Consider the following 9565-nt stretch of genomic DNA (forward strand, 5'->3'; position numbering starts at 1 on the left):
TAGTAATAAGTGGACTTTTCGGTATATAGAAAAATTTTCACGAGTGGAATCAAAATTTCAAGGCGAATTCAGTGAGTTCCCAATGGGACATGCTTGTATGAGTTTGAATTTCAATATAGAGCAACATTTAAAGGAACGGAATCTAAGTATCATGGTGATCAGTAGGTTCCCAATAGGATTCGCATGTAATAACCTTGTTACTCAAGATAGAGCAACGTATTAACGAACTGAAACACTGTTTCTTTGTGAAATCAGTTAGTTCCCAGTAGCAGACTCTTGTAATATATGTACTTTTAAAGATTTATCAAAACTTCCTGAGCCGTATCTCAGTAAATCGGTAAATTCGTTTAGTTCCCGATAGGCCGCAGTAGTAATAAGTGGACTCTTCGGGATATAGAATAATTTTCAGGAATGGAATCAAAATTTCTAGGCGAACTCAGTGATTTCCCAATGGGACACTCTTGTATGAGTTTGCTTTTCAATATAGAGCAACATTTTAAGGAACGGAATCTAAGTATCATGGTGATTTCAGTAGCTTTCCAATAGTGTTCGCATGTAATAAGCTTGTTACTCAAGATAGAGCAACGTTTTAATGAACTGAAACACTGTTTCTTTGTGAATTCATTTAGTTCCCTGTAGCCTGCTCTAGTAATATGTGTACTTTTAAAGATTTATCAAAATTTGGTGAACTGAAGCTGAGTAAAATGGTGAATTCGGTTAGTTCCCAATAGGCCGCAGTAGTAAAAAGTGGACTATTCGGGATATAGAAAATTTTTCAGGAATGGAATCAAAATTTCTAGGCGAACTCAGTGATTTCCCAATGGGACACGCTTGTATGACTTTGCTTTTCAATATAGAGCAACATTTTAAGGAACGGAATCTAAGTATCATGGTGATCAGTAGGTTCCCAATAGGATTCGCATGTAATAAGCTTGTTACTCAAGATAGAGCAACGTATTAACGAACTGAAACACTGTTTCTTTATGAAATCAGTTAGTTCCCAGTAGCAGACTCTTGTACTATATGTACTTTTAAAGATTTATCAAAACTTCCTAAGCCGTATCTGAGTAAATCGGAAAATTCGTTTAGTTCCCGATAGGCCGCAGTAGTAATAAGTGGACTCTTCAGGATATAGAATAATTTTCACGAATGGAATCAAAATTTCTAGGCGAATTCAGTGAGTTCCCAATGGGACATGCTTGTATGAGTTTGCTTTTCAATATAGAGCAACATTTAAAGGAACGGAATCTAAGTATCATGGTGAATTCACTAGGTTCCCAATAGGATTCGCAAGTAATAAGGTTGTTATTCAAGATAGAGCAACGTTTAAAGGAACTGAAGCACTGTTTCTTTGTGAATTCATTTAGTTCCCAGTAGCCTGCTCTTGTAATGTGTGTACTTGTAAAGATTTATCAAAATTTTGTGAGCCGAAGCTGAGTAACATCGTGAATTCGGTTAGTTCCCAATAGGCCGCAGTAGTAATAAGTGGACTGTTCGGGATATAGAAAAATTTTCACGAATTGTATCAAAATTTCTAGGCGAATTCAGTGATTTCCCAATGGGAAATGCTTGTATGAGTTTGCTTTACAATATAGTAAACATTTTAAGGAACGGAATCTAAGTATCATGGTGAATTCAGTCGGTTCCCAATAGTGTTCGCATGTAATAAGCTTGTTATTCTAGATAGAGCAACGGGTTAACGAACTGAAACACTGTTTCTTTGTGAATTCAGTTAGTTCCAAGTAGCCTGCTCTTGTAATATGTGTACTTTTAAAGATTTATCAAAATTTGGTGTACGGAGGCTGAGTAACATGGTGAATTCGGTTAGTTCCCAATAGGCCGCAGTAGTAATAAGTGGACTGTTCGGGATATAGAAAATTTTTCACGAATGGAATCAATTTTCTAGGCGAACTCAGTGATTTCCCAATGGGACACGCTTGTATGAGTTTGTTGTTCAATATAGAGCAACATTTTAAGGAACGGAATCTGAGTATCATGGTGAATTCAGTAGATTCCCAATAGGATTCGCTTGTAATAAGCTTGTTATTCAAGATAGAGCAACGTTTTAACGAACTGAAACACTGTTTCTTTGTGAATTCAGTTAGTTCCCAGTAGCAGGCTCTAGTAATATGTGTACTCTTAAAGATTTATCAAAATTTCCTGAGACGTATCTGAGTAAATCGTTAAATTCGTTTAGTTCCCAATAGGCCGCAGTAGTAATAAGTGGACTTTTCGGTATATAGAAAAATTTTCACGAGTGGAATCAAAATTTCAAGGCGAATTCAGTGAGTTCCCAATGGGACATGCTTGTATGAGTTTGAATTTCAATATAGAGCAACATTTAAAGGAACGGAATCTAAGTATCATGGTGATCAGTAGGTTCCCAATAGGATTCGCATGTAATAAGCTTGTTACTCAAGATAGAGCAACGTATTAACGAACTGAAACACTGTTTCTTTGTGAAATCAGTTAGTTCCCAGTAGCAGACTCTTGTAATATATGTACTTTTAAAGATTTATCAAAACTTCCTGAGCCGTATCTCAGTAAATCGGTAAATTCGTTTAGTTCCCGATAGGCCGCAGTAGTAATAAGTGGACTCTTCGGGATATAGAATAATTTTCACGAATGGAATCAAAATTTCTAGGCGAATTCAGTGATTTCCCAATCGGACATGCTTGTATGAGTTTGCTTTACAATATAGAGCAACATTTTAAGGAACGGAATCTAAGTATCATGGTGAATTCAGTCGGTTCCCAATAGTGTTCGCATGTAATAAGCTTGTTATTCAAGATAGAGCAACGTTTTAACGAACTGAAACACTGTGTCTTTGTGAATTCATTTAGTTCCCAGTAGCCTGCTCTAGTAATATGTGTACTTTTAAATATTTATCAAAATTGGTGAACCGAAGCTGAGTAACATGGTGAATTCGGTTAGTTCCCAATAGGCCGCAGTAGTAATAAGTGGACTATTCGGGATATAGAAAATTTTTCAGGAATGGAATCAAATTTCTAGGCGAACTCAGTGATTTCCCAATGGGACACGCTTGTATGAGTTTGCTCTTCAATATAGAGCAACATTTTAAGGAACGGAATCTAAATATCATGGTGATTTCAGTAGGTTTCCAATAGGATTCGCATGTAATAAGCTTGTTACTCAAGATAGAGCAACGTTTTAACGAACTGAAACACTGTTTCTTTGTGAAATGAGTTAGTTCCCAGTAGCGGACTCTTGTAATATATGTACTTATAAGATTTATCAAAACATCCCAGGCCGTATCTGAGTAAATCGGTAAATTTGTTTAGTTCCCGATAGGCCGCAGTAGTAATAAGTGGACTGTTCGGGATACAGAATAATTTTCACGAATGGAATCAAAATTTCTAGGCGGATTAGGTGAGTTCCCAATGGAACATGCTTGTATGAGTTTGCTTTTCAATATAGAGCAACATTTAAAGAAACGGAATCTAAGTATCATGGTGAATTCAGTAGGTTCCCAATAGGGTTCGCATGTAATAAGCTTGTTATTCAAGAAAGAGCAACGTTTTAACGAACTGAAACACTGTTTCTTTGTGAATTCAGTTAGTTCCCAGTAGCAGGCTCTTGTAATATGTGTACTCTTAAAGATTTATCAAAATTTCCTGAGACGTATCTGAGTAAATCGTTAAATTCGTTTAGTTCCCAATAGTCCGCAGTAGTAATAAGTGGACTTTTCGGTATATAGAAAAATTTTCACGAGTGGAATCAAAATTTCAAGGCGAATTCAGTGAGTTCCCAATGGGACATGCTTGTATGAGTTTGAATTTCAATATAGACCAACATTTAAAGGAACGGAATCTAAGTATCATGGTGATCAGTAGGTTCCCAATAGGATTCGCATGTAATAAGCTTGTTACTCAAGATAGAGCAACGTATTAACGAACTGAAACACTGTTTCTTTGTGAAATCAGTTAGTTCCCAGTAGCAGACTCTTGTAATATATGTACTTTTAAAGATTTATCAAAACTTCCTGAGCCGTATCTCAGTAAATCGGTAAATTCGTTTAGTTCCCGATAGGCCGCAGTAGTAATAAGTGGACTCTTCGGGATATAGAATAATTTTCACGAATGGAATCAAAATTTCTAGGCGAATTCAGTGATTTCCCAATCGGACATGCTTGTATGAGTTTGCTTTACAATATAGAGCAACATTTTAAGGAACGGAATCTAAGTATCATGGTGAATTCAGTAGGTTCCCAATAGTGTTCGCATGTAATAAGCTTGTTATTCAAGATAGAGCAACGTTTTAACGAACTGAAACACTGTTTCTTTGTGAATTCATTTAGTTCCCGGTAGCCTGCTCTAGTAATATGTGTACTTTTAAAGATTTATCAAAATTTGGTGAACCGAAGCTGAGTAACATGGTGAATTCGTTTAGTTCCCAATAGGCCGCAGTAGTAATAAGTGGACTATTCGGGATATAGAAAATTTTTCATGAATGGAATCAAAATTTCTAGGCGAACTCAGTGATTTCCCAATGGGACTCGCTTGTATGAGTTTGCTTTTCAATATAGAGCAACATTTTAAGGAACGGAATCTAAGTATCATGGTGATTTAGTAGGTTCCCAATAGGATTCGCATGTAATAAGCTTTTTACTCAAGATAGAGCAACGTTTTAACGAACTGAAACACTGTTTCTTTGTGAATTCATTTAGTTCCCTGTAGCCTGCTCTAGTAATATGTGTACTTTTAAAGATTTATCAAAATTTGGTGAACTGAAGCTGAGTAACATGGTGAATTCGGTTAGTTCCCAATAGGCCGCAGTAGTAAAAAGTGGACTATTCGGGATATAGAAAATTTTTCAGGAATGGAATCAAAATTTCTAGGCGAACTCAGTGATTTCCCAATGGGACATGCTTGTATGAGTTTGCTTTTCAATATAGAGCAACATTTTAAGGAACGGAATCTAAGTATCATGGTGATCAGTAGGTTCCCAATAGGATTCGCATGTAATAAGCTTGTTACTCAAGATAGAGCAACGTATTAACGAACTGAAACACTGTTTCTTTATGAAATCAGTTAGTTCCCAGTAGCAGACTCTTGTACTATATGTACTTTTAAAGATTTATCAAAACTTCCTAAGCCGTATCTGAGTAAATCGGAAAATTCGTTTAGTTCCCGATAGGCCGCAGTAGTAATAAGTGGACTCTTCAGGATATAGAATAATTTTCACGAATGGAATCAAAATTTCTAGGCGAATTCAGTGATTTCCCAATGGGACATGCTTGTTTGAGTTTGCTTTACAATATAGAGCAACATTTTAAGGAACGGAATCTAAGTATCATGGTGAATTCAGTCGGTTCCCAATAGTGTTCGCATGTAATAAGCTTGTTATTCAAGATAGAGCAACGTTTAAACGAACTGAAACACTGTGTCTTTGTGAATTCATTTAGTTCCCAGTAGTCTGCTCTAGTAATATGTGTACTTTTAAATATTTATCAAAATTGGTGAACCGAAGCTGAGTAACATGGTGAATTCGGTTAGTTCCCAATAGGCCGCAGTAGTAATAAGTGGACTATTCGGGATATAGAAAATTTTTCAGGAATGGAATCAAAATTTCTAGGCGAACTCAGTGATTTCCCAATGGGACACGCTTGTATGAGTTTGCTCTTCAATATAGAGCAACATTTTAAGGAACGTAATCTAAGTATCATGGTGATTTCAGTAGGTTCCCAATAGGATTCGCATGTAATAAGCTTGTTACTCAAGATAGAGCAACGTTTTAACGAACTGAAACACTGTTTCTTTGTGAATTCATTTAGTTCCCAGTAGCCTTCTCTAGTAATATGTGTACTTTTAAAGATTTATCAAAATTTGGTGAACCGAAGCTGAGTAACATGGTGAATTCGGTTAGTTCCCAATAGGCCGCAGTAGTAATAAGTGGACTATTCGGGATATAGAAAATTTTTCAGGAATGGAATCAAAATTTCTAGGCGAACTCAGTGATTTCCCAAGGGGACACGCTTGTATGAGTTTGCTTTTCAATATAGAGCAACATTTTTAGGAACGGAATCTAAGTATCATGGTGATTTCAGCAGGTTCCCAATAGGATTCGCATGTAATAAGCTTGTTTCTCAAGAGAGAGCAACGTTTTAACGAACTGAAACACTGTTTCTTTGTGACATCAGTTAGTTCCCAGTAGCGGACTCTTGTAATACATGTACTTATAAGATTTATCAAAACATCCCGTGCCGTATCTGAGTAAATCGGTAAATTCGTTTAGTTCCCGATAGGCCGCAGTAGTAATAAGTGGACTCTTCGGGATATAGAATAATTTTCACGAATGGAATCAAAATTTCTAGGCGAATTCAGTGAGTTCCCAATGGAACATGCTTGTATTTGTTTGCTTTTCAATATAGAGCAACATTTAAAGGAACGGAATCTAAGTATCATGGTGAATTCAGTAGGTTCCCAATAGGGTTCGCATGTAATAAGCTTGTTATTCAAGATAGAGCAACGTTTTAACGAACTGAAACACTGTTTCTTTGTGAATTCAGTTAGTTCCCAGTAGCAGGCTCTTGTAATATGTGTACGCTTAAAGATTTATCAAAATTTCCTGAGACGTATCTGAGTAAATCGTTAAATTCGTTTAGTTCCCAATAGGCCGCAGTAGTAATAAGTGGACTATTCGGGATATAGAAAATTTTTCAGGAATGGAATCAAAATTTCTAGGCGAACTCAGTGATTTCCCAATGGGACTCGCTTGTATGAGTTTGCTTTTCAATATAGAGCAACATTTTAAGGAACGGAATCTAAGTATCATGGTGATTCCAGTAGGTTCCCAATAGGATTCGCATGTAATAAGCTTGTTACTCAAGATAGAGCAACGTTTTAACGAACTGAAACACTGTTTCTTTGTGAATTCATTTAGTTCCCTGTAGCCTGCTCTAGTAATATGTGTACTTTTAAAGATTTATCAAAATTTGGTGAACTGAAGCTGAGTAACATGGTGAATTCGGTTAGTTCCCAATAGGCCGCAGTAGTAAAAAGTGGACTATTCGGGATATAGAAAATTTTTCAGGAATGGAATCAAAATTTCTAGGCGAACTCAGTGATTTCCCAATGGGACATGCTTGTATGAGTTTGCTTTTCAATATAGAGCAACATTTTAAGGAACGGAATCTAAGTATCATGGTGATCAGTAGGTTCCCAATAGGATTCGCATGTAATAAGCTTGTTACTCAAGATAGAGCAACGTATTAACGAACTGAAACACTGTTTCTTTATGAAATCAGTTAGTTCCCAGTAGCAGACTCTTGTACTATATGTACTTTTAAAGATTTATCAAAACTTCCTAAGCCGTATCTGAGTAAATCGGAAAATTCGTTTAGTTCCCGATAGGCCGCAGTAGTAATAAGTGGACTCTTCAGGATATAGAATAATTTTCACGAATGGAATCAAAATTTCTAGGCGAATTCAGTGATTTCCCAATGGGACATGCTTGTTTGAGTTTGCTTTACAATATAGAGCAACATTTTAAGGAACGGAATCTAAGTATCATGGTGAATTCAGTCGGTTCCCAATAGTGTTCGCATGTAATAAGCTTGTTATTCAAGATAGAGCAACGTTTAAACGAACTGAAACACTGTGTCTTTGTGAATTCATTTAGTTCCCAGTAGTCTGCTCTAGTAATATGTGTACTTTTAAATATTTATCAAAATTGGTGAACCGAAGCTGAGTAACATGGTGAATTCGGTTAGTTCCCAATAGGCCGCAGTAGTAATAAGTGGACTATTCGGGATATAGAAAATTTTTCAGGAATGGAATCAAAATTTCTAGGCGAACTCAGTGAATTCCCAATGGGACACGCTTGTATGAGTTTGCTCTTCAATATAGAGCAACATTTTAAGGAACGTAATCTAAGTATCATGGTGATTTCAGTAGGTTCCCAATAGGATTCGCATGTAATAAGCTTGTTACTCAAGATAGAGCAACGTTTTAACGAACTGAAACACTGTTTCTTTTTGAATTCATTTAGTTCCCAGTAGCCTGCTCTAGTAATATGTGTACTTTTAAAGATTTATCAAAATTTGGTGAACCGAAGCTGAGTAACATGGTGAATTCGGTTAGTTCCCAATAGGCCGCAGTAGTAATAAGTGGACTATTCGGGATATAGACAATTTTTCAGGAATGGAATCAAAATTTCTAGGCGAACTCAGTGATTTCCCAATGGGACACGCTTGTATGAGTTTGCTTTTCAATATAGAGCAACATTTTTAGGAACGGAATCTAAGTATCATGGTGATTTCAGTAGGTTCCCAATAGGATTTGCATGTAATAAGCTTGTTTCTCAAGATAGAGCAACGTTTTAACGAACTGAAACACTGTTTCTTTGTGACATCAGTTAGTTCCCAGTAGCGGACTCTTGTAATACATGTACTTATAAGATTTATCAAAACATCCCGTGCCGTATCTGAGTAAATCGGTAAATTCGTTTAGTTCCCGATAGGCCGCAGTAGTAATAAGTGGACTGTTCGGGATATAGAATAATTTTCACGAATGGAATCAAAATTTCTAGGCGAATTCAGTGAGTTCCCAATGGAACATGCTTGTATGAGTTTGCTTTTCAATATAGAGCAACATTTAAAGGAACGGAATCTAAGTATCATGGTGAATTCATTAGGTTCCCAATAGGGTTCGCATGTAATAAGCTTGTTATTCAAGATAGAGCAACGTTTTAACGAACTGAAACACTGTTTCTTTGTGAATTCAGTTAGTTCCCAGTAGCAGGCTCTTGTAATATGTGTACGCTTAAAGATTTATCAAAATTTCCTGAGACGTATCTGAGTAAATCGTTAAATTCGTTTAGTTCCCAATAGTCCGCAGTAGTAATAAGTGGACTTTTCGGTATATAGAAAAATTTTCACGAGTGGAATCAATATTTCAAGGCGAATTCAGTGAGTTCCCAATGGGACATGCTTGTATGAGTTTGCATTTCAATATAGAGCAACATTTAAAGGAACGGAATCTAAGTATCATGGTGATCAGTAGGTTCCCAATAGGGTTCGCATGTAATAAGCTTGTTATTCAAGATAGAGCAACGTTTTAACGAACTGAAACACTGTTTCTTTGTGAATTAAGTTAGTTCCCAGTAGCCTGCTCTTGTAATATGTGTACTTTTAAAGATTTATCAAAATTTGTTGAACCGAAGCTGCGTAACATAGTGAATTCGGTTGGTTCCCAATAGGCCGCAGTAGTAATAAGTGGACTGTTCGGGATATAGAAAATTTTCACGAATGGAATCAAAATTTCTAGGCTAACTCAGTGATTTCCCAATGGGACACTCTTGTATGAGTTTGCTTTTCAATATAGAGCAACATTTAAAGGAACGGAATCTAAGTATCATGGTGAATTCAGTAGTTTCCCAATAGGATTCGCTTGTAATAAGCTTGTTATTCAAGATAGAGCAAAGTTTTAACGAACTGAAACACTGTTTCTTTGTGAATTCAGTTAGTTCCCAGTAGCAGGCTCTTGTAATATGTGTACTCTTAAAGATTTATCAAAATTTCCTGAGACGTATCTGTGTAAATCGG

Source organism: Rattus norvegicus, chromosome 7 (genome assembly GCF_021556685.1).
Source record: "Rattus norvegicus strain SHRSP/BbbUtx chromosome 7, alternate assembly SHRSP_T2T, whole genome shotgun sequence".
NCBI lineage: Eukaryota > Metazoa > Chordata > Mammalia > Rodentia > Muridae > Rattus > Rattus norvegicus.